The sequence below is a fragment of the Rhineura floridana genome, chromosome 3, assembly GCF_030035675.1.
Source record: "Rhineura floridana isolate rRhiFlo1 chromosome 3, rRhiFlo1.hap2, whole genome shotgun sequence".
In the NCBI taxonomy this organism is placed as follows: Eukaryota; Metazoa; Chordata; class Lepidosauria; order Squamata; family Rhineuridae; genus Rhineura; species Rhineura floridana.
The window spans coordinates 10013660-10039135 of NC_084482.1; the positions used below are offsets into that span (position 1 = coordinate 10013660).

The 25476-nt window shown below is 43.9% G+C and overlaps 1 long non-coding RNA gene and 1 pseudogene across 1 annotated transcript in view; one reads left to right on the forward strand and one right to left on the reverse strand.

The window, feature by feature from the left end:
- LOC133382029 (uncharacterized) overlaps positions 1-6246 on the reverse strand; it is a 32761-nt gene extending 26515 nt beyond the window's left edge. Inside the window, exon 1 of the long non-coding RNA XR_009761772.1 lies at positions 6191-6246. This is a non-coding gene — a long non-coding RNA (uncharacterized LOC133382029). The remainder of the gene's footprint in view (positions 1-6190) is intronic.
- A 10510-nt stretch (positions 6247-16756) lies between these two features.
- Positions 16757-25104, forward strand: LOC133382028 (lysozyme C, milk isozyme-like; annotated as a pseudogene).
- Positions 25105-25476: the final 372 nt, after the last annotated feature.

Here is a 25476-nt window from a genome sequence, read left to right on the forward strand (position 1 = left end):
CATTGTTTCATCCACGCATTGAGACTGCAAAGCTGTGCCTGTCTGGCTGGTCCTGTGCGTGGAACCGGTAACATTTCAGAGAAAGCCACCTTGGAGGTCCTGGCTTTCAGCATCCTACCTAGCAACCTAAATTTTGCTTCCAGGACCTCACGGCTGCATTTCCCCATGTTGTTGGTGCCAACGTGCACCACGACCACTGACTCCTTCCCAGCACTGTCTACCAAACTATCTAAACAATGGACGATGTCCGCAACCTTCGCATCAGGCAGGCAAAACACCTTGCGGTCTGCACGCCCATCACACACCCCACTGTCTATGTTCCTAATGATCGAATCACCCACTACAAGGATCCCTCCATCCCCTGGAGATATATCCTCAGCACGAGAGGATAGCTGCTCATCCCCCAAGGAATGGGTCCCTTCTAAGGGATCATTTCCCTCTTCCTCAGCTGGATGCTCTCCTTCCCCGAGACCATTGTTGTCCATGATAGCAGGAGAGCTATCATCGTTGGAGTGGGACACAGCTATAACGTCCCTGAAGGCCTCCTCCACACACCTCTCTGCCTCTCTCAGCTTTTCCAGGTCAGCCACCTTGGCCTCAAGAAAATGAAGTCGTTCCCAGAGTTTCCTTTTCCACCTTCTCTCCGACTGGAATTTAGCCTTGTTTACAGTGTCCCCTGAAGCTTTCCTGCTTGGGTGGTGTTGAAAACTAGCTTTCTATAGGCTTCCTTCTCCTAGGATCTGTCTCCTAAGATATAGGTTCTTCCAGGATTTGGCTCCTAGCTCAGTGTGACCTTAGGCTGCCCATATTACTTATTGCTCTGAGCTGTTTTAATTCAATTCAAGAATGAAATAAATGGGAGCTACTTACCCTCTTTTCGCTCTGCTGCTTAACACGCCTTGACGCTTCGTCAGCTGGGGCTCCCTCTAGCTCGTGGAGCAGCATATTGTTGCATATTAGAATTCAGTGTTGTCAAGTCTTTCTCCCACTTGATCTTACATGTTGGATATGTCCACTTGGCTTTTATTTTATTTATTTCTAGTATCCATTGATAGTCTTATCCTCCATGAATTTGTCTAATCTTCTTTTAAATAAAGTTGGTGACTATCACTGTCTCTTGTGGGAGCGAATTTCATAGTTTTAACTATGTGCAGTGTGAAGAAGCATGCTTGACCTTGACAAAAGGAGATTATATGTCTATTTTCAGTCCATGCTTGTATATTCACTATGTTTTTCCCTATAGAAGCATTAACTGTTCCAAGTAGTTTCTCATCTACAAACTCATTTTGAAGGACAGAGGTGAGTGATGAGAGAGCAGGGGCTACATGAGAAGAAAGTTTACTCCAAACTTTTAATGTTGTCTTAGTAGAGAGCAGAATATTTGGATTCAAGATATATTGTCTATATTGTCTACTAGAGCATTTCCCAAAGTTGTATTTCATAGAGATGTTCCATATTTATTTGCATAGTAGACATATACTACTCTATTATTAATGCCAGTTTTGATGCTTGATAGTAGCGATAGATGTCTGGTACTCCAAGGCCTCCCTTACTTGGTTTCTGCTATAGATGTTCATTTGTAGTTCTTTGGGGCTTATTCCCAAATACAAATCTTAAGATTTTATGTTGTCATTCAGTTAACTTCAAGCGGGAAAGTCAAGAAGAAGAAAAAATCAGCTTTGGCAATGTGATCATATTTATGGCAGCAATTCTTCCCAGCCATGATAGTTGTTATAATAGGTAGCAGTTCCATCCAGCAGGGGGATACAGAATTTCACCACATAATGTCATCTTCCTACAACAGCCAGTCTAATGGCAAAGCTGAATCAGCCATCAAAATTGCAAAAACTCTATTAAAGAAAACAGCAAGAAATAAAGAAAACATATGGCAAGCTATCCTGGAGTGGAGAAATACTCCAACTGTTGGCATGAATAGCAGCCCAGTGCAAAGACTTATGTCCAGATGCACACGATCCTTTCTACCTACAGCTCTTGCATTATTGAAACCCAAAATTGCAATGAAAGTCACAGATCAGCTGCAACACAAACGCAATGAAACTAAAAGCTATTATGACAGGAATTCAAAGAGCTACCATCTCTGCACACTGGAGATTCTGTACATGTCCAATTATTTCCTCAAGACATGTCCTTGGACGAAAGGAACATGCATGGGACAAATAAATCCCCGGACTTGTATTGTTGAAGTCAATGGGCGCTCATATTGATGGAATTGTAAGTTCATTTGCCTAATGAGTCTTCAGGGACTTAAAGACACCGCAGATGTGGGGGATGATTACTGTATATACAGGATAATTCCATCATTCCATGCGCTCATGAAGATGCATACCATACTCCAGGCCATGAACCACAAACTAAAGAGACACATGTAACTGTATCACCAACACCAAACAGTGACCTTGTCAAGAGCACACATACCAGCAATCATATCAAACCACCTACACAATACACAGCTTTTTTATTAGATGACTGATAGGCAGTTTAATTATCAGTCATTCAGAACCAGTGCTACTTTCAAGTTAATTGTTTAGTTTGAGAAGTTATATTTACATTGTTTGTATGTTCTTATAACAAATATTCACTAATACGCAAAAAACCTTGCGGTTTAAGAATGTACCTATAGCCCATAGATATTTCTACCAAACTTTAAAAAGCAGGGAAATTGGGCAGCTATAGTGAATGCACCAGGGGAGCAGGAGACCTGACCTCCTCTCTGAGATATTGTACTGCCCTACAAAGTTGTCAAAATGCAAACACAATTTGGGTTGGTCTTTCACAGTCCAATCCACTTGCTGTGTAGCTTGGAAGAATTTGGTAACATAAACCGCAAGGTTTTTTGCCTATTAGTGAATTTCCCTGCTTTTTAATCCGGGAGGTAAGAAATGGGATCCTGTGCAAGTTTGCTGAGAATGGATTGATCATTTGCATGCTTATTGAATTCAGTGGGATTTACACACACACACCAGGCAATCATGCTTAGGATAGGTGAAACTGACCACAAGGGATGGGGAAGGGAGGAGGGGGAGGGGAGAAGAAGGACAGCTGTGGTCGTTTGCAAGTTTATTGAGTTCAGTGGGATTTACTCCCGTGCAATCATGCTTAGGATAGGTAAAACTGACTGGGGGGGAGGGACGGAGGGCTGTAGTGGGCAGGGAAGCTGGAAGAAGGAAGAGGGGAGGAGAAAGTGAGAGGAAAGGGAGAGGAAAGGGGAGGGAGGGAAAAGGCAGGTCTGATCATTTGTATGATTATTGAGTTGAATCGGATATACTCCTATGCAATCATGATTAGGATAGGTAAAACAGACCAGGCTGAGCCTGCCAACCAAGACGTCTTCTGTATCTTTCACAGTTGGGCAGGGGGAAGGGACAATTCTACATTGTGATTTTTCCCATTACAATGTTGCAAGAACACCGGCACTTGGGTGACTTTCTCTTCTCCTAAAGATACAGGATCAGTCTCAGGCCCTGAACCTGGCAACCCTACATCCCACCCAAATTTAAAACAAAGCTGTCCCTGGCCACATCCACACCAGGCCTCTATTACACTTTGGACAATCATTATTTATTTATCTATTTATTTAGTGTATTTATATACCGCCCCATAGCCAAAGCTCTCTGGGCGGTTTACAATAACAAAAAACATTAAAAACAAATATGCAAATTTAAAAACACATCTTTTAAAAACAATTTAAAACAATTTATCATGGCTTCTCTCAAAGCCATGGCTCAAAGCCAATCATGGCTTCTCTCAAAGAACCCTGGGAAGTGTAGTTAGTGAAGGGTGCTGAGAGTTGCTAGGAGACACCCTGTTCCTCTCACAGGCCTTCAATCAGAGTGGCTGACTGTTAACCATTCTCTCAGGGGAATAGGAGTCTCCTCTCAGCACCCTTCACAAACTACACTTCCCAGGATTCTTTGAGGGAAGCCATGACTGTCTCAAGTGAAATCAAGTCTGGTGTGGGTGTGGCCCTCTTATTAGCCAAGCCCAGCAGCTGTGAGGCTTTTAGAACACTGACGGTCCTTACTGAGCATGCCCCGCATTATAATAGGCTTCCAGCCAAAATTTCTTAAATTAATTAAAAATGAACCAGGCATTTTTTAAACTTTTAAACTGCAGTAGATGAAGGTCAGAGTATGGGGCAGGGTCAGTATTAGGATTACAGGTACTCTGAGAACATGGCTGATTTTTAATGAATTTCAACAGATTATGAGAACTTGCAGAAAAAAGTCCAAAAGGGCTCTGCGTTTTTTTCTCTCTTTTTAGACTTTGAACTCTCGGATTCTCTCTGACTGTTTTGTGTATCGCCATGAAAATTGACAGGGTTGTTAAGCAAGCGTTTCTGAGTTCAGAACTATACATTTTGTAAGGTTTTGTTTTGAAATGAGCTTATGGGAAGCCTCAGAATGGCATGGGGGATATTTTCCATTTAACATTGTGGAATGTGAAAAATCCCTGCTGACTATAGTATACAGCCACTCTTGTGGCTGTATAATGACATTGGGGATGTTATAATAGGTAGCAGTTCCACCCAGCAGGGGGAACTGCAGGGAGACTGCCATGGAGATCTGGAGGCTGAGCTCTAGAGTAAAGGTCAGGTGGCAGGAGCCTGAGTAAGCACAGTAGATCTTGTAAGCATTCTCTTAATAAAGCTTTAGTTATAGCAAGCAGGTTTCTGTCTTCTCTCAGCAAAGAAAGCACTAATAAAACAATAGTGATCATTTTTCCCAAGCTTCTATGTTTTTTTCCAATTGCAAAGAGATTAGATTGCAGTTGTGGACATGCCTTTGATTAAATTCTAGGTGTAACCAAAAGCCTAGGTATCTTACTGGAGAAGACTTCCATTTAAGTATAGTTAGCCCTGAACATTTATTTTGTAAATCATTTGAGATGTTGTATGCAAACATTTCAGACTTAGAGATATTTATTTTGTAGCCTGAGGCTTTGCCATATATTTTGAAAACCCTGAAGACTTCTCTCAAAGAATCTTTGGTTGGGACAAAGGTAGTAATATTTTTATTTCTTCAGTCCCATATTTAATACTATTGATCCTCTCATTAGTTCTCAAACAGATTGCCAAAGGTTCACAAAAATATCAGAAAGTAACAAGGAAAGCGGGCATCCTTGACGTGTTCCTCAACCTATAGGTGTAGTGTTAGATATATGTTTTTTATTCCTACTGGGAGGAAGGGCGGGATATAAATCTAATACAAATAAATAAATAAATAAATAAAATTTGGATCTCTTATTATAGCCAGCACCAGCTGCCAAAGGCATTATGCTAAGGGTGATTCTTGAAGGGTAGCGGACCTCAAGCAAGGGGAGAGTGTTCTTGCACTCGGGTCCTGCTTGTGGGCTTCCCCCAGGCACCTGGTTGGCCACTGTGAGAACAGGATGCTGCACTAGATGGGCCACTGGCCTGATCCAGCAGGCTCTTCTTATGTTCTTATGTTCTTATGTAAGGCCCTCCCAGGATACAAAGACCTACAGTTAAACTATATTATTGGATAAAGATAGGTATGGGAAGGAAAACTACAACGTCCAATAAAAATAAAAATCCAGCTCAAATGCTAACCAAAGATTTAAAATTAAATCAAAAATTCCCTCAATCAGTTAAAGGCCGGGAGACAGACATTTCTCAGGAAACAAATGAGCATGATATACTCAACTTCACACTTCAATTAATGACTTATAATCAAAACCTAATTATGTCTACGCAGAAGTCCTATTGGATTCAGTGGGGCTTACTCCCAGGTAAGTGGGGTTTGGATCGCAGCCTTAGATATTAAAAGCAGAAACAAAAGGGAAAAGCACCACGTAATGGACAGAAAAAAGAGAGGCAGGCTCTGGTGCTTGGTTGGTTATTTAAGGCTCAATGCGTTTCGGAGTAATCCTTCCTCAGGAGCTACAAATATTAAAATGAACTAAAATCAATAAGCATGGAGATAACATCGTGGTCTGAGACTTACAGAAATTATATGGCAAAACACTTTTAAAGACCACATCCTATAAAACATACTTCACATATGTAGTAAAAAATTGTCATTACATTAAAAATAGCATCTCTTGCATCTCAGTAAAGCAGTTCAAACAGAGCAGATTCTATTGTTAGCCAGCTGCAACATGTCTCTCTCGCCCTCCCCAAAAAACAACAAAGATATGACCCTGTACTGACCAATGGAGATCTGTTTCCTTTTCTCTGCCTGTGCAGTTCAAATTCTTTATCCAGCTCCACAAAACAAACACCGGGGACTGGTTTCTGATGCTGCTGTTATCTATATTGGAAGTACGGATCAGCTCAGCTGCTTAATTACTGCGTTTGCAAATACAGCTGATCCTGCAAATACTTGCACCGAAGACGATTGGACACTGGTTAGAGCAGCAATAGCAGCCTACCAGGTGGCAACAAAGGCAACGAAAAGGAACTTCTTTGCTGCCTCTATTGCATCGGCAGAGTGCTGTCCCAGGAGGTTGTTCCAGGTGGTCCGAAGCCAGGTTGGTCCAGTTGCTCAGGAACCCATGGAGCATTCTAAAGCCTCCTGTGACACATTTGCTAAACACTTTGCCGATAAAATCGAGTGCCTGAAGAGCATGATTCCGTACGCCGTGGAGACAGGAAGTGGACCAGAGTCAGCCAGTTGCATACTGGTCCAGTGGGATCGGTTTCAGCCTCTCCTCGCTGAGAAAGTGGACAAGGTGCTCTGTACTGTATTACCAACCACTTGTCTGCTGGATCCTTGCCCTTCATGGCTCATTATGAGCTGTAAAGAAAGACTGGGCGAAGGGATCAAGGCGGTGGTAAATACATCCTTGGAAGAGGGTGCAATGCCATCAGCCCTCAAGGAGGCAGTGATAAAGCCGATCTTGAAAAAGTCCTCCTTGGATCCCCAAGAGTTGAACAACTTTCTCCCAGTCTCCAATTTACCATTCTTGGGCAAGGTGATAGAGCGGGTGGTGGCCAAACAGTTACAGGCTCACTTGGATGAAGCAGATTATTTAGATCCATTCCAATCGGGCTTCAGGACTGGACATGGAACTGAAACAGCCTTGGTCGCTCTGGTGGATGATATGAGGAGGGCGTTGGATAGGGGAGAATATACCTTCCTCGTCCTCCTGGACCTCTCAGCAGCCTTCGATACCGTTGACCACGGTATCTTGTTAAATCGCCTAAAGGGATTGGGAATGGGGGGCACTGTTTTATGGTGGTTCCATTCCTATCTCTCAGGCAGATACCAACGGGTGGCATTGCGGGATGAGGCTTCAGACCCTTGGCCTCTTAACTGTGGAGTGCCACAGGGTTCTATCCTCTCCCCCATGCTTTTTAACATCTATGTGAAGCCGCTGGGAGCCATCATCAGGAGTTTTGGGCTGCAGTGTCACCAATATGCAGATGACACTCAGCTTTATCTCTCTTTTAAATCCTCACCAGAGTTGGCTGTGCAGACCATGTCCAAGTGCCTGGAGTCCGTGAGTGGATGGATGGGCGAGAACAGGCTGAAGCTAAACCCCGACAAGACCGAGGTGTTGCTTGTGGGTGATAAAAGAAGGTTGGGAGACATAGACTTGGTGCTTAATGGGGTGAAATTACCCCTGAAGGACCAGGTCCGCAGCCTGGGGGTCATTCTCGACTCCCAGCTGTCCATGGAGGCTCAGGTTTCGGCAGTGAGCCGGGTGGCTTGGTATCAATTACATCTGATACAGAGGCTGCGACCCTACCTTCCTGTACATCTACTCCCATAGGTGATACATGCCCTGGTCTCGTCTCGTTTAGACTACTGTAATGCGCTCTATGTGGGGTTACCCTTGAAAACGGTCCGGAAACTGCAGCTGGTACAGAATGCGGCGGCACGCTTAATTAAGCATAGCCGTCACCGGGATCATATCACCCCAGTGTTAATAGATCTACACTGGCTACCAGTGGTTTACCGAGCCCAATTCAAGGTGTTGGTGTTGACCTTTAAAACCCTATACGGTTTCGGCCCAGTTTATCTGAAGGACCGCCTCCAGTATCACCAATTAGGCCGCCTCACAAGATCAGCCACACAGGACCTTCTCTCGGTCCCACCAGTCAAAACAGCGAGGCTGGTGCGGACCAGGGAGAGGGCGTTCTCGGTTGTGGCCCCCATATGACCTCTCTTATGATCTTCGACATGCCTCCTCCCTGATGGGTTTCCGCCGAGCTCTAAAGACCTGGCTATTCAGGCAGGCCTACAAGAATTTTGGGGTGGATTAGCTTTTTGATATATTAATTGATGTTCTGATGTTAGATTAATTGATGATTGTGTTTTTAGATTGTATATTGTATTTTATTATTATGCTGTGTAAGTCGCCTAGAGTGTCTGTTAATTCAGACAGATAGGCAACTAACAAATAAAATTTATTATTATTATTATTGCTGACATATTCAATTAATTATTTTAGTAATTAAGAAAGTTTGAATTTCCAGTGACTGTAATGGAGCTCCTTGCTGCTCACCACTATGGAGCAGGGCCGGCAGAGGGGGGGGGTGTCTCCAGGTGCCTATATGTCAATAATTACTGCATTTTAGTTGGCTTGATATCTCGCAAAACCGACGGTATGCTTTTCTACCTTTATGCAAAAGTGACCGCTCCTCTCCCTTTTCCTGAAACACACACTGGAGTTTATTGTTTTTAAACACACACAGGGAGAGCAAGCAGGTCTTTGCAGGAGTGGCGGGGAGGGGGGAGGGGAGAGGGAAGGGTTGTTGTGCTGCAGCCAACTCAGAAGGGACAGGAAGGGGGGAGGCATGAGTTTCAGGCACCTCCGCAGCCAGAACAAGCAGAGTTGGGGATTGTTGTGTCTGAGCAGGATCATGCGGGGGGGGGGGCAGCCTGCTCTCCAGCCAGTTCCCACGAGTAATGCCCTATCCAAGGAGCCGAGCGCACCACCCCCAGTTGATGCAGAGGACTTGTGGGGGGAAGCTTCAGAGACAGTGCCAGCTCCTCCTTTACCAAGCAGTTCCCAGGAGGATTCCAGTGTGGCACCGCCCCTTGACCTCAAGCCTGTTGCTCGGGAGCAGGTGTCTTCAGATGAGCTGTTGGATGTACGTCCCCTGTCTCCTCGTTCCTGTCACTGCGAGAAACGGACAGGGCAAAGACAGGAATTACGAAGGAGTCAGAGATTACGTTCGAAAACATTTCCTATATAAGCCTGCCGCTCCCAGTGGGGGGTCATTGAGTCAACTTCCTTCACACGCTGCAGAGCATGTCTAGACTATAGTTAGAGACTCTAGTGAGTGAGCGTAGGGTTTCCTATGAAGCGCAATGCGTTTGATGTATCCATTACTCTAATAAAATGAGATTTACTTGCGCACACACTCCAGCCTCATTCTTTTGGCTCTGGACAGGACAGATTGACTCAACCACCATCCCTACTCGAACCTGTTCCCATGGCGGATGACATGGACCAGAACGGAGCAAGAGGGGGAGTACCTATCACCATGGAAGCTTTGTATGCCGAGATCCAGAACCTCCAAGTGACTACGCAAGCCCTACAAGCCAAGAACCAAAACCTCAGAGCCGCAACGCAAGCCTTGCAAGTGGATAACCAGAATCTCCATGCCTTGGTCGCCCAAGTCCAGGCTGCGCCTCCCGGGGCGGCAGCCCCTGTGAAGTCTCCAGTGGGGCTCCCCGTGCGATATGGGGGGCAGAGTGAACAGTTTGCCACGTTTCTAGCCCAATGTGAGTTGTACATTCAAGTGCGCAGAGCTGAGTTCCCAACTGATGACGCGAAGGTGGCGTTCATCATCAGTTTATTGGAAGGGGAAGTGGCAAAATGGGCCACCCCATATTTGATTCGCCAGTTTGACGCCTTCAAGAATGCGATGGGGGACATGTTCTGAGACCCCCAGAGGAAGGAGACGGTTGCCCGCCAGTTAGGGACCCTGAGACAGGGAAGGGGGTCTGCAGGGCAATACACGAATGCTTTTCGTGTTTTGTCTCAGGAGACGGAGTACAATGACCCAGCCTTGATGTACTTCTACAGAAATGGACTGAGTCCAGAAGTGTTGGATGAACTGGCGCGCTCCACACACCCCGACTCACTGAGGGGTTTGATACCAAGTTTCATAGAAATTGTCTTTCTTGGTGATACCTTGGGATGCTCTCAATTTGATCATTAATTTTTCCATGAAAGCAAGGTACCATGTTTTCCTATGCCAGTAATCTACTGTAGCTCCTTGTAATGTTTTCCAATGTGTAGCTATAGTAATTCTGGCGGCCATCAGTAAATGGCCTAATAGAGTTTTGTAGATTATACCTTTGTTTGCTCCTTCAAATAGATTCAGCATTGCCAATTGTGGTGTTCTGTCTATTTGTTTAGAGATGATTATTTCAATTTCATTAAAGATTAAAGTCCAAAATGTGTGCACTGAGGCACATTCCCACCACATGTGGTGATAAGTTCCAGCCATTATACATCCTCTCCAACATCTGGGGGAGTGTATCCGATTAATTCGAGACAGATGTATTGGTGTCAAATACCATCTGTGAGCTATTTTTAACATGGTTTCTTTTATTTGGTTGGAAGAGGTTTTCACCAGAGGTTTATTCCAAAACTTTTTCCATTCTTCCTCCTCACCTTCTACTCGCCAGTCACCTTCCCATACTCTCTTTAATCCAGATAAGTTCTCTCCTTCTTTATCTAATAAAAGTTGATAATTTTTGACACAATACCCCTATCCCTGTCTCCTGCTGCCAATATAATATTTTCAAAGGGGGATAAACTTGTTCTTCCTGCTTCTTTAATGTTAGGACGGTGTATAAAGACTACTAACTGTCTCCAGTGTAGCCACTGAAGTTTTTGTCCTTCCAGTGCTGTTGTAAAGGCCTGCAGTGTTATTGGGGAACCATTAACATAAAAATCACAAAGACAATAACACTCCTTCCCTCTCCATTGCTGCCAAGGTAAGTATCTATTGGTATTATAAAATTTTGGGTGAAAAAAGAGAGGTGTCATAGATGATGTCTTAGATAAAAGATAATTTCCCTATCTTTGCCAGCTTTGTAGTAAAGTATTAGTGAATGGATTTTCTTTTAATTGTTGTAACAAAGTTTTTGAGGGTTTTCTGAAGAGTATTACCCCTAATGGAATACCTTTCACTAAAATATTTTCTAGTGAACCCGTCTTTTTGTTTTATTATCCAATATTATAAAAATAAGATGATATAATTGGTTGGCATCAAAATAGTGTTTTAAGTGTGGAATTCCCCACCCCCTTGTTTGGATTGTCAGTATAATAATTTTTTTTAATTCTAGGTAATTGTTTATTAAAAATAAATTGTTCAATTTCTTTTTGCCAAATCTTTAATTGTTTTTCTGAGATGTGAACAGGGAGTGCATGAAATAAAAAGGTTAACTTAGGTAAAAATGTCATTTTTATTACAGAGATCCTTGCTGATAGTGAAAGTTGTAATTTAGCCCACTTATTCATATCAGCTTTCAATGCATACCAAATTGTTTTGTAATTAACCATAAATAGTTTGTTAAGGCTTCTATGCACTTGCACTCCCAGGTATTGTAGCTGCTTTGGGCACAAACGAATGCCCAGAGCAGCTCAGAATTGGCGCTGAGTCTCTGGAGATAAGTGGAAGCACATTGCTTCCAATTTTGTTAGATTAACTTGTAGGCCAGAAACCCCTGCAAATTGCTCTAATTCTGTCTTTGATGGGAGTGCCACTTCTGAAGGATTGGTCATTGTCAAAAGTAGTGACCCTAAATGTTAAGGAGCATACTTTCATATGTTAAGCAAATGCATCCTTCTGTTCTATTTCTACAAGAAATTCATAATCCCAAAAAATCAGAGACTCTATTAAAACATGCCTATTTTGGAAATCAATATTTAGCCAGAGGAATATCCAAAGCATGAGGTGTGGCAATAATTTTTACGTCTAATTTTCCTTTTAAAGTTAAAAAGATCCTAAGAGACCCTGAAGGTAGATTTATATTTGTAGCTGGGTTACTAGATGGAAAGGAGCTATGCACTTTTGGCTGTATATACGCCCCTAATAAAGGACAAGAAATTTCTTTTGCAAGTCTTTTCAAAAAGCTCTTCAAATTCAAATTAGGAAATATAATTTTGGGTGGCAATTTCAATATTAACTTGAAAGCCACTAATTCAGCAAAATAATTTAAAAAAATTAAAACTGGATTGAAATCAAGCAATGCTCAAACAATGAACCAAACCAAAACACAACTTTTATACATCTTACAATGTTATAATTTGAAAGAAGTGTGGTCAGAATTATACCCGACTGATCATAGGCACACTTTTTTCTCATCAGTTTATAAAACTCATTCACGGCTAGATGGTATAGCTTGCTTAACAACCCTCTAAATTTTCATGGCGATACACAAAACAGCCAGAGAGAATAGAGAGTTCAAACTGTAAAAAGAGAGAAAGAGAGAAACCAGACCCTTTTTGGACTTTTTTCTGTCAAAGTTCCTGTAATCTGTTGAAATTAATTAAAAATCAGCCATGTTCATAGAATACCTGTAATCCTATTACTGACCTTGCCCCGTACTCTGACCTTCATCTTCTGCAGTTTCAAAGTTAAAAAAAATGCCTGGCTGATTTTTAATTAATTTAGGAAATTGTGGCTTGAACTCAATGATAATGTCGGGCATGCTCAGTAAGAACCAACTGTCAGTGTTCTAAAAGCCAGACTCACAGCTGCTTGGGTTGGCTAATCAGGTAGCCACACCCACACCACACCCAGATTTCACTTAAGACAGTCATCACTTCCCCCAAAGAATCCTGGGAAGTATAGTTTGTGAATGGTGCTGAGAGGAGACTCCTATTCCCCTGACAGAGCTCCAGTGGCCAGAGTGGTTTAACAGTCAGCTGCTCTAATTGAAGCTCTGTGAGGGGAAAAGGGCATCTCCTAGCAACTCTCAGCACCCTTCACTAACTACCCTTCCCATGATTCTTTGGGAGAAGCCATGACTGTCTAAAGTGAAATAAAGGACTGGTGTGGATGTGGCCAGGGACAGCTTTAGTTTAAATTTGGGTAGGAGGCTACATGTGCCTGCTGTAGAATTAAAAATGTGGGGGAAACCCTGAAAAAAAATACTGTTCACCATGTTTTCCTTTTGGAAAGGAAAGGGGCTTCCCCTCTGCCCAGTGCCCACCCAATTACCTCCCCTCCCCCTCCCATTCCTGTCCCCCTCCTTCCCTCCTTGCCCCTCCCCCAGGTCAGGTTCACCTATCCCAAGTTTCCGACTGAGAAGACTGGCGCTCCTGTCGAAGCCCTGGTTGAACTGTGGAATACGGAAATGACCCGGGCGGTTGACACGATCACTCCCATGCGCCCCCTCCTATGCAGAGCTCATACAGCTCCATGGTATACCTTGGAGCTGAGAGCGATGAAGCAAGAGAGGAGGAGGCTTGAGTGCAGATGGAGGCGAACTCCCGATGAATGCAATTACACCTTGGTAAGTGCTTGTTCTAAGCAGTATATAGTAGCGGTGAGGGCAGCAAAAAAGAGATATTTTGCTGATACTATTAAGTCATCACTCTCCCGCCCAGCGGAGCTCTTTAAAATTGTGCGAGGGCTTTTACATTCTGGCCCTCGGGATATTATAGATTCATCTGTAGCCCGCTGTGATGAGTTCGCCGAGCACTTCCAAGATAAGATCGCATGCATTCGCCGGGACTTAGACTCCAATATTATAGCAGTTGGACATAATGAAGTATCCAGATCACGGTCTTGTCCTCATTTATTGGATGAGTTTCAGTCTGTGCAGCTTGAGGATGTTGACAGGATCCTTGGACTGGTGCGGGTGACAACGTCTGTACTGGATCTTGCCCCTCTTGGCTGGTGAAAGCTAGCAGGACCGGAACCGCCGGCTGGGCCAAGGAGGTAATAAATGCCTCTTTAAGAGAGGGAGTGGTCCCTGACTGCCTAAAAGAGGCGGTGGTGAGACCACTCCTGAAGAAACCCTCCTTGGATCCAGACAACTTGAACAACTATAGACCTGTGGCGAATGTTCCGTTCCTGGGAAAGATCCTGGAGCGGGTGGTTGCCGGCCAGCTCCAGGGGCTCTTGGATGACACTGATTATCTTGATCCATTTCAATCTGGTTTTAGGCCCAGTTTCGGCACTGAAACAGCCTTGGTCGCCCTGTATGATGACCTCTGTCGGGAGAGGGACAGGGGGAGTGTGACTCTGTTGATTCTCCTTGATCTCTCAGCTGCTTTTGATACTATCGACCATGGTATCCTTCTGGGAAGACTCACGGGGTTGGGAGTTGGGGGTACTGCTTGGCAGTGGCTCCGCTCCTACTTGGTGGGTCGCCACCAGAAGGTAGTGCTTGGGGAACATTGCTTGACACCCTGGACTCTCCATTGTGGAGTCCCACAGGGATCGGTACTGTCCCCCATGCTTTTTAACATCTACATGCAGCCGCTGGGTGCGGTCATCAGGGGTTTTGGGGTGCGTTGTCATCAGTATGCTGATTACACGCCACTCTATTTCTCCTTTTCATCCTCTTCAGGTGAGGCTGTTAACGTGCTAAACCGTTGCCTGGCCGCAATAATGGACTGGATGGGGGCTAACAAACTGAAGCTCAATCCTGACAAGACCGAGACGCTGTTGGTGAGTGCCTTCACTGCCCAGATGGAGGATGTTCATCCTGTTCTTGATGGGGTTACACTCCCCTTGAAGGAACAGGTTCGTAGCTTGGGAGTTCTTTTCGATCCTTCCTTGTCTCTCGAGACCCAGGTGGCCTCGGTGGCATGGAATGCTTTCTACCATCTTCGACTGGTAGCCCAGCTATGTCCCTATCTGGACAGTGATGATCTCGCCTCAGTTGTTCACGCTCTGGTAACTTCTAGGCTGGACTACTGCAATGCGCTCTACGTTGGGCTGCCCTTGAAGATAGTTCAGAAACTACAGCTAGTCCAGAATGCAGCGGCCAGATTACTGACGTGGACCAGAAGGTCTGCTCATATAACACCTGTTCTGGCTCGTCTGCACTGGCTTCCTATTTGTTTCCGGGCTAAATTCAAAGTGCTGGTTTTGACCTATAAAGCCCTACATGGCATGGGACCGCAATACCTGGTGGAACGCCTCTTCCAATATGAACCTACCCGTACACTGCGCTCAACATCTAAGGCCCTCCTCCGGGTGCCATCCCATCGAGAAGCCCGGAGGGTTGTGACTAGAACTAGGGCCTTTTCGGTAGTGGCCCCCGAACTGTGGAATAGTCTCCCCGATGAGGTATGCCTGGCGCCGATGCTGCTATCCTTTCGGTGCCAGGTGAAAACCTTTTTATACTCCCAGGCATTTTAAAGTGTATTTTAAATTGTATTTTATAGTGTATTTTATCAGTATTTTCATTATTGTTGTATTTTGATGTTGTTGGTTCTTTGCTATTGTTTGTTTTGATTTTTGATTTTGTTATACTTATTGTATTTATATATTGTGCTTGTTTTATCTCTTATGTACACCGCCCAGAGAGCCTTTTTGGCTTAGGGCGGTATATAAATTAAATTAAATAAATAAATAAATAAATTACACAGGAGTAAATCCCACTGAACACCATATGCTCAGACGCACATGTTACCAAATTCTTCCAAGTCACACAGGAAGTGGATTGGACTGTGAAAGAGCAACCCAAATTGTGTTTGCATTTTGACAAATTTGTAGGGCAGTACAATATCTCAGAGAGGAAGTCAGGTCTCCTGCTCCCCTGGTGAATTCACTATAGCTGCCCAATTTCCCTGCTTTTCAAAGTTTGATAGAAATATCTGTTGGCTATAGGTACATTCTTAAACCAAAGGTTTTTTGCCTATTAGTGAATAATATCTGAACAGAACACAAAACATGGAGGAATCCATGCGATGAAAAGGGTATAGACACAGTATCACTCATGCCTTGACAACATCCAGATTAGACTATTGAAATATCCCCCCTTTGCAGGGCTCCCTTCATACGAATGTTTAGTTGAAATTCATCATTTTCATCATTGGCAATCACTCATGGCCGAGTAAGATTGTCTTCCAAGATAAGGTCTTTAACAGTGGGTCCGTAAGTGACTGTGGAGGCCAATCCTGGATCCACACAGCCTCCTACAGCGAGGACATAGGTTTCCAGATGGAAGATGGTCATGATGAGGATTTGCTTGACATGCCTTCCGCTTAGCTCGTTTGATTCAAAACAGTGTAGCAAGTGCAAACTTGGCCATGTGCAAGGAACACAGCCACTTCCCTGGCACGCCAGTTGTTCTCTTAGCCCAATTCACAGTGCTGATTTTAACCTGAAGGCCCTTAGCAATGGCCTGGGACCAGGATAATGTCAAGGGTGCTCTCTCCCTTGAGTCGACCTGATCACTAATAGAATCCAAGGCCCTGCTCCACTTTAGTCTTTAAAGTGTCACACGACTCTCTGATTTTTCTTGCTGCAAGAGTAATGCTCTTTCCTATTAGGTAATCATTTATTATTAAATTTTTAAAACTGTTTTCTTTTTATATGTGTATATGTTTTGATCTGCTTCCTATTTTAATCTTATTCTGTAAGTTGTACTGTGTAGTTTTTGTCTTGAAAAAACCCCAGCAAGCTGTTATATGACTAGTCAACCAAGAATTACTCTTTTTTTGCTATTACTATACTATTACACACACACACACACATACACACACACACACACAATCAATGTTTACCATCTGGACTTCTCCCAGAACTTTGGCTATAAAAGCCACTGCGAACCTGAGCATTGTACCCCACGGTCTCCAAGGAGTCGCAGCGATGAAGGTCCTGGCCCTCACCCTCCTCTGCCTCCTCTTTGCAGTGAATGAAGCCAAAGTGTTTCAGCAATGTGAACTGGCTCAGACTTTTAAGCAGTGTGGGCTGGATGATACCATGGCTACAGCCTGGCCAACTGTGAGTTTGCAATTCCTTTCTCTTCATCTCTGCCATTTCATACCTTTACAAGAAACAATTCACTTTCTCTCTCTCTCTCTCTCTCTCTCTCTCTCTCTCTCTCACATACACACACACACACACACACACACACCAGTAAAAGGCTCCAACTCTCATTGGTCTTTGGAGAGAGGGAGAGAAACAGGGATAAATATCTTCATTTTCCTGCAGTTCTATGCAGGGGCAAACCAAACCAAGGTTCTCTCCCAATCCCTAGTAATGTGAGATTGCAACAATGAAAAGTCTGGGCCATGTGGAGTGCCAGGAAACCCCTAAACTAGGAAGTTCTATTCAGTGGGTTTTTTTTAAAAGTTCTATTTAGTAGGGGGGGCTTTTAAAAAGAAAAGAATAAGAAGTTAGGCACATTTGCTACAATTAATGTTGGAAGAATGTCTTCAAATTATTCTGCTTTAAAATGTTGCAGCCCTTTAAATAAAATGTACACAGTGTAACCACACTGCAGACTTTTCCATGTCCACTTTGCTCCAGGGATCTGTACAGCATATCATGAAAGTAGATACAACAGCAGAGCCATGGGGCCAGCCAACTGGGATGGCAGCCGTGACTATGGGATTTTTCAAATAAACAGCTGCTGGTGGTGCAACAATGGACAGGGCACAACATCTAATGGCTGCGGAACCTCCTGTAGTGGTAAGCAACTTGATACTATATGGATAACTAGCAAAAGACCTCTGCAATTGTCCACTTCACTCACTCACTCACTCACTCACTCACTCCATTTGTATACAGCCCCATAGCCGAAGCTCTCTGGGCGGTTTACAACAATTAAAAACATTTAAAACAAATATACAAATCTAAAAACACATTTTTAAAAAGCAATTTAAAAACACATGCTAAAATGTCTGAGAGAAGAGGAAAGTCTTGACCTGGCACCAAAAAGATAGCAGTGTTCGTGCCAGGTGCACCTCATCAGGGAGATTGTTCCATAATCTGGGGGCCACCACTGAGAAGGCCCTCTCCCTTGTTGCCAGACTCCCAGCTTCCCTCGGAATAGGCACCCAGAGGAGGACCTTAGATGTTGAACGTAGTGTATGGGTGGGTTCATGTCGGGCGAGGCGTTCCATCAGGTATTGTGGTCCCAAGCCGTGTAAGGCTTTATAGGTTAAAACCAGCACCTTGAATCGAGCTCAGAAACATACAGGCAGCCAATGCAAGCGGGCCAGAATTGGTTTTATATGTTCAAACCGTCTGGTCCCTGTTACCAATCTGGCCGCTGCATTTTGCACAAGCTGCAGCTTCCAAACCATCTTCAAACGCAGCCCCACATAGAGCACATTGCAGTAATCTAACTTGGAGTTTACCAGAGCATGAACAACTGAAGCCACGTTATCCCTGTCCAGATAGGGGCATAGCTGGGCCACCAACCGAAGTTGGTAGAAGGCACTCCATGCCACCGAGGCTACCTGAGCCTCAAGTGACAGAGATGGTTCTAGAAGAACCCCCAAACTTTGAATCTGCTCCTTCATGGGGAGTGCAACCCCATCCAGGACAGGTTGCACATCCACCATCTGGTCAGAAGAACCACCCACTAGCAGCATCTCAGTCTTCTATGGATTGAGCCTCAGTTTATTAGCCCTCATCCAGTCCATTGTCGAAGCCAGGCACCGGTTCAGCACATTGGCAGCCTCATCTGAAGAAGATGAAAAGGAGAAATAGAGCTGTGTGTCATCAGCATACTGATGGCAATGCACTCCAAAGCTCCGGATGACTGCACCCAATGGTTTCATGTAGATGTTGAACAGCATGGGGGACAGAACTGACCTCTGTGAGACCCCATACTGGAGAGTCCAGGGTGCCGAGCAATGTTCCCCAAGCACCACCTTCTGGAGCCGACCCACCAAGTAGGAGCGGAACCACCACCATGCAGTACCTCCCACTCCCAAGTCAGCCAGTCTTCCCAGAAGGATACCATGGTCGATGGTATTGAAAGCCACTGAGAGATCAAGGAGAATCAACAGAGTCACACTCCCCCTGTCTCTCTCCCGACAAAGGTCATCATACAGGGCGACCAAGGCTGTTTCCATGCTGAAACCAGGCCTAAAACCCAACTGAAATGGATCCAGATAATTGGTCTCATCCAAGAGGGTCTGGAGCTGACCTGCCACCACTCATTCAAGGACCTTGCCCAGGAATGGAACATTTGCTACCGGCCTATAGTTATCAAGATTTTCTGGGTCCAGGGAGGGTCTCTTCAGAAGTGGTCTCACTACGGCCTGTTTCAGGCAGCCAGGGACCACCCCCTCTCGCAAAGAGGCATTAAACACTTCCCTGACCCAGCCGGTTGTTCCATCCCTGCTAGCTTTTATTAGCCAAGAAGGGCAAGGATCCAGCACAGAAGTGGTTGCAGGAACCTGTCCAAGCACCTTGTCAACGTCCTCAAGCTGTACCAACTGAAACTCATCCAAGAAATCGGGACAAGGCTGTGCTCTGGATACTTCGCTTGATTCACCTGCTATAACACTGGAGTCTAAGTCCTGGTGGATGCTAAAGATTTTATCCTGGAAGTGCCTAGCAAATTCATTAGAGTGGACCTCAGATGGTTCTACCATGTCCTTGGGGCCAGAGTGTAATAGCCCCCGGACAATTCTGAATTGCTCCGCTGGGCGGCAGCCTGATGATTTGATAGTGGCAGCAAAATATTGGTTTTATGCTGCTCTCACTACCCCTAAATACAGCTTACCATAGGCACTTACCAGTGTGTAATTGCATCCACCAGAAGTTCATCTCCATCTGCACTCAAGCCGTCTCCTATATTATTTCATCATTCTCAACTCTGGGGTATACCATGGAGCCATATGAGCTCTACACAGGAGAGGGTGCTCAGGAGCAATCATGTCAACTGCCCAGGTCATTTCTGTATTCCACAGTTCAATCAGGATATAGGATGGATTACGTTTTTTCAAGGAAGTTTTCAGTTCTTTTCCCTCCACTTAGCATTCTCTAAAGCTGTGCACACCTGCCCCTCCCAACCTAGGCCAACCTGGGGACCACCCGAGAATCAACTTAAGGGCCAAATCCTAATTACACATGCAGTCAGGAGGGGGCATCTCCTTCCCCCCTTCTGTCCACAATGAGGGTTCAATCCTGTGGGGAAGGGGCTTGCAGAGCAGCTCCCACAGCTCAACAGGATTGAATTCTGTGCTCACCAAATGGCGAAGCAAACCTCTACTGCCTTCCTGCCTGACACCCCCCTCTGGCAGCCCTGATCACTCTGGGTGGCCCATTCCTACCTGCAGACATCTAGGGCTGTCTCAGCCTGGCTGTGCCACATCTGACCAGTTCACTTTGGGCTTTGGCCAACTCTGGTGCACAGTCCAACAAATTTGATTCAGTTCACATTTAAAAACATTTATACTACCCAAAACAATGAGCTGAAATACAGCCCTCCTTTGTAATTCTCCGTTTTCCAAATTTTGAAATTCAGTTCTCCGGCCAAGTAATGTCCACAAAATGCATATAGCAGGGACTTACATAAAAACAAGGCAATACATGTTGGAGGCACCTCATGCTTTTCTTCAATAATGGGATAGGGGTTGAGACTCTTTTCTGACATTCAAAAGGTGTTCTCACGCTATTTTATTATGTTTGTGTTTTTCATTCTTTTTTTCAATTTGAATTTTTAGGTGGATTCCTATAGTCACTCTTGCTGTTATTGTCTATTATTTCCAGTGGTCTCATGGGGTTTGGGGTTGGGAGGGTTTGTGTCATTTCTTTTTTGACTCACTGATTGTTTCTATTTGTCAAGTACTTTGTGTTTTTCAAAATAATAATATAAATATACTAAACAAAATCATATAGCAGGGTAAAGTATGCATATATATGCATATATTAGTGAAATTAACAGAAAAATGCATTATATTAAGGGACTGCTTTGCAAAAATGTGTATATTAGGCAAAAATGCATACAAACTTTTGTATATTAGAAGAAGTTCACCCTAAAATGCTGATGGACTTTCATGAGGACTTGTAGGTTGTTTTTTAAAGTGAATTCTGGAAATGTGGAGAACTGAATTTAGGATTGGAAAAATGAGAAACTGAGAGAAACCAAAACTGATATGTTCGCTCATCCCTAATCCAGAAACTCACTTAGGATTCTCATTCCCCCCTCCCTCACTACATTCTTATTTTGTCCCCCCTCTGATACATCCCAAATTGTGGCCCCATATGACACACCACAGTCATTTCTCCGTTCTACTGGGCATAGGGCAGGAACAGGTTGAGCCTCACTTTGTCCAACCCAACATCCTCAGGCTTCTCTCTTGCTTCCCTGACTCACCATCTAGCATGGAGGGCATTGCTGCTGGAAGTGCAGAAGGTAAGGCCAGCCTGCTTGGTGGACCCAGCTTGTCACAAGTTCACCGAAGCAACAACTAGGGATGGACAAAACTATCAATTTCAGTTTCTCTTTTTCCGGTCTTAATTCAATTCTCCACATTTCTACCCAAACTTGTGATTTTTTTAAAGAAGAGAATGAGCTTTTTAATGCACATTTCCCCTAATACACATAGATTTGCATGCAATTTTATAATGCATTTTTGGATGTTATTTTCATGAATATATGTATTTTTCATGCACACTATCCCATAATGTATTCATTTGTTTGGAGAATTGCATCACAAAATTAGAAGTGTGAATTCTGAAGGACAGCTGTGTTTCAATTCTCATATTGTTTCAGGAAGGGAGAATTAAGTAATTTCACATTAAATGTGAACCGAACTGAATTTCTCCCCCATCCCTAGCAACAACTGTCTCTCTCTGGAGAGGCAAGCAAGGAAAATTATCTGTCCTCAGTTAAGTCATTCTGAATAATTGCTTCTTACTCTTTGTCTCTAAGGGCTTTGTCTACACAGGAGTTTACTGTGTGTCTGGTGCTACTTACATCCCCTGTTAAATTGCATGGTTCACATGACATTACTGTCAAACAGAAGCTATCACACAGTTTTCCCCCTGTAAATCCTTACTAATCCAATCCTCTGATAATGCGAAAAGGGCAGGAAAAAATGTCTTCACTCCGTATCTCTAGTGCTTGCAGACATTGTGCTCCGATGCTTTTAGGTGGGTGTGTCAATTGTTCCCCTCCTCCCTTCTTTCATTTCATTTCCTGAGGGCTGAAGAGTAACTTGCAGCTGCTCCCTCCCATTGTGGTGGCATTGTTAGTTGCTGCAAACGGTGCCTTTATTTTCTTTCCCCCCCCTAACTTGCATGCAAACGCATAACACTGCTCAAACAAAGATTTGTACTTCACCTGTATTGTACCAGTGAAAATACAAATAATCGCACTTCTGGGTTGCTGTTTTTTAAAATGAAACTAACCGGTAGAACAAACTGAGCATGCATGAGTTGCCAGGTAATCAGAGAGTAGAAATGTTAAATTAGATGGCATGGTCATCAGGAAACTGCGAGCTTGATCCTTCCCCCTCAGTGTGAATTGAAAACACCCTGTTTGCAGCTGGCATTGATCCCTTACTGCAGACAGTGAAGATAGAAAATGGAGGTAAAAATGACATCTTTAATACAAAGTAATTCTCCCATGTGGATAAGTCCCAAATCTGTGTCTTGAACTGAGATGGGAGAGAATCATCAATGCACTTCCCTCTTCCTCTCCCCTTTCTCCAAGATTGGGCCAAGGAAAGGAGGGGAGGCAGTGCATTTCTTTTCCCCTCCCCACTTAAGGAAAATGGGTTCTCAGGCAAGCTCTTTAGCCCTTCATGATTGATTACCACAAGAAAACAACAATTTTCAGGCTTTCACCCATCCATGATGGGAGGCAGAATGCTTTGACTGATGTGAATTAATTGCTCAAATAACTAGTGCTGTTATGTTTACCACAACTGATAATGAGTCACTTGTACAGACTATACACTATATGTGTAGTGCATTTAAAAATAATTTCTTCTATATCTGGTCATGGTTCAAACGTCTTGAAAAAACAACCATAATATTTCTTCTGCACTTGTTTTCACTATAATTACCACACACTAAGGATGGGTGAGAATTTCAATACAGTTTGCATTTTAAGTAGAATTTATCAACTTCACACTTTCTGAATCAGTATGAGAACCAAAACACAGCCATCTTTCAAAATTCGCACTTACAAGAATTTTCTGATGAAGTTCGCCAACTAAACAATATTTACTAAAATGCATATGTGAGGGGAAAGTGTGCATAAAAATGAATATATGAGTGAAAATAATGTGCAAAAATGTGTTAGATAACGAGAAATGGCTTGCAAAAAATGTGTACCTTTGTTAAAACTGCTTACAAAAATGTGTTTATTAGGAGAAATTCACACTAAAAGGTTGGAGAATTTTCATGAGGATTAAAAAAAAAGCAAATTGCTGCAGAAATGGGGAGAACTGAATTTAAGTTTGGAAAAGTGAGAAACTGAGAGAACTGAAACTGACAGATCTTTCCATCCCTACCACACACACACAAACCTTCCACAGGGGTGGGGAATCTTGGGCCACACGTGGCTCTCCATAAGTATCAATCCAGCTCTCAGGGTTTCTCCCTCAAGAGCCCATGCCTTGTCTTACTATCCCTGCTCTGTGCCCCCCCCCGAGTGCTTTTGCCTGGCTAATGTGCCCTTGAACTTGCCTGGATGGAGGATGATATGGGGGTGGGGAGAAACCTCTGGCTTCTGGCTGGCTGGAAAGTACCTGACTGTAGAAAAGAGTCACATCCTCTGCTCCACCCACTTTTGCCTCTGGCCCTAACTGTCCCTGGCCTGCAGTCTCAGAAGGTTGCCCGTGAGGAAATGCAGCCATCAGGCTGAAAATGGTTCTCTACCCTCACCCTAACACTTGAAGGCCACCTCAGACAGGACAATCTTCAAATGCTCCCCCAAAGTATTCAAGCGTGGCGTCTGATAGACCTCTAGGGAAAGGAGGTCCAGGGGCATGGTCAACTATTTCCTACTCAAAGTAGAACCATTTAAATTAATGACCCCAAGTTTGCCATACCTAGTAACTTTGAATAGGTCTGTTTTGAATACGACTGGCATTGGGTACTACCCCCACAATACTGAGGCAGCCACTGTGGCTGTCTGTCTAATGTTCTTTTTCTGACACGTGGTGTTTTGTGCAATGGGGAGTGCTTGCTTTAGGAGGTTGAAAAGAACCTTTTTAGGAATCCCATAAATAATCTCCTTTGCTTTCTGACAAACTTTTCAACAGCTTTCACAAATGACGACGTCTCGGATGATATTGAGTGTGCTAAGAGAGTTGTCTGTGACCCCCAAGGGATGAGTGCCTGGTGCGTCCATTTCTTGCTAACATCTCACTTCTTTTAAGATTCAATAATAGCTGAGCCTTCAATTGTTGTGGCTGTACAGAGAAAGGTGACTTTTACTAGGCTTTGTATAGCTGGCAGGTAAAGATGCTTCCTCAGTAGGCACTGATGGCGGCTAAAAATGCTTCCTTAAATGTGCAGCAATAACGTTTGATGGCTGGTGGCTACTAGGAGTGGTTAATATCTCTCTAGGTGGAGATTTAAAGAAACAGTTTGACAACTGAGTAAATGTGGATCAGAGGAGCAGAGTGCTGGCGTAGGATCTGAGAGGCCAGAGATCATATCCCAACTTAGCCATGAAGCTCACTGAGTTGTCTGTCAGCCTGCTGTGGATAAAGCAAAGAAGGAGATAACCATGTAGGCCACCTTGAGCTCCTAGAAGAAAAGGTGGGATATAAATGTAATAGGTAAATAAATTGGAATGTGGGAAAGGAGGAGACAGTCTGAGTTTTCTTGCTGACTAGGAAGAAACATTGACTACCAACATTAATCATCAGCAGAAAAACAGGTGAAGATCACCACCTCTTGTTTTAAATAGATTGCAGAGGAGGAGACACCAGGAGCAAGACAGGATTTGATTCTATGTTTAGTAGTCTGGCCCAGTCAAGGACACACACAATGAACACAAAGGATGAGTGGGCAGCTGGTGCTGATGCTCACCTGGACATTTTCTGAAGCTTTTAAAGGAGATAATATTAACCTTAGCAATCCATGCAACAGCTATGTGACCCTTTTTTTCTTCTTCATTTGTTGCTCTCATTCTCATTTTTAGGGTTGCTTGGAAGAACAATTGCAAAGGCAAAGACCTCTCACAGTGGACACGAGGCTGCAGCCTTTAAGTTCCATGATTCTGAATGAGTTCCAGTATCCTCTTAGTTTCCCCTTTGATGAAACAGATTCCTCTCTACAATCAAAACTGAGCTGCTGCTTCATTTATGCAAGCATTTGTGCCCCACAAGGTGGAAGAGAATGGCCTTATTTGTATATGAATGAGGAAACATTTTTTTAAATGTGTCTGTGGGTAGGCAGCAAACTTACCTTGAGGGCTTCTCTGCTTGAAAATCTTCAATAAATTGAGCCTAATCAAAACTCTTTTCCTGTTTGATGGATGAATGGGAGAGAAAAGAAGGCAGAAGATATTGCAGCCGAACAGTGCTCCCTTCCCCAATTCCAGAGAGTCCTCATTGATGATTAAGGAATAACAACAACAA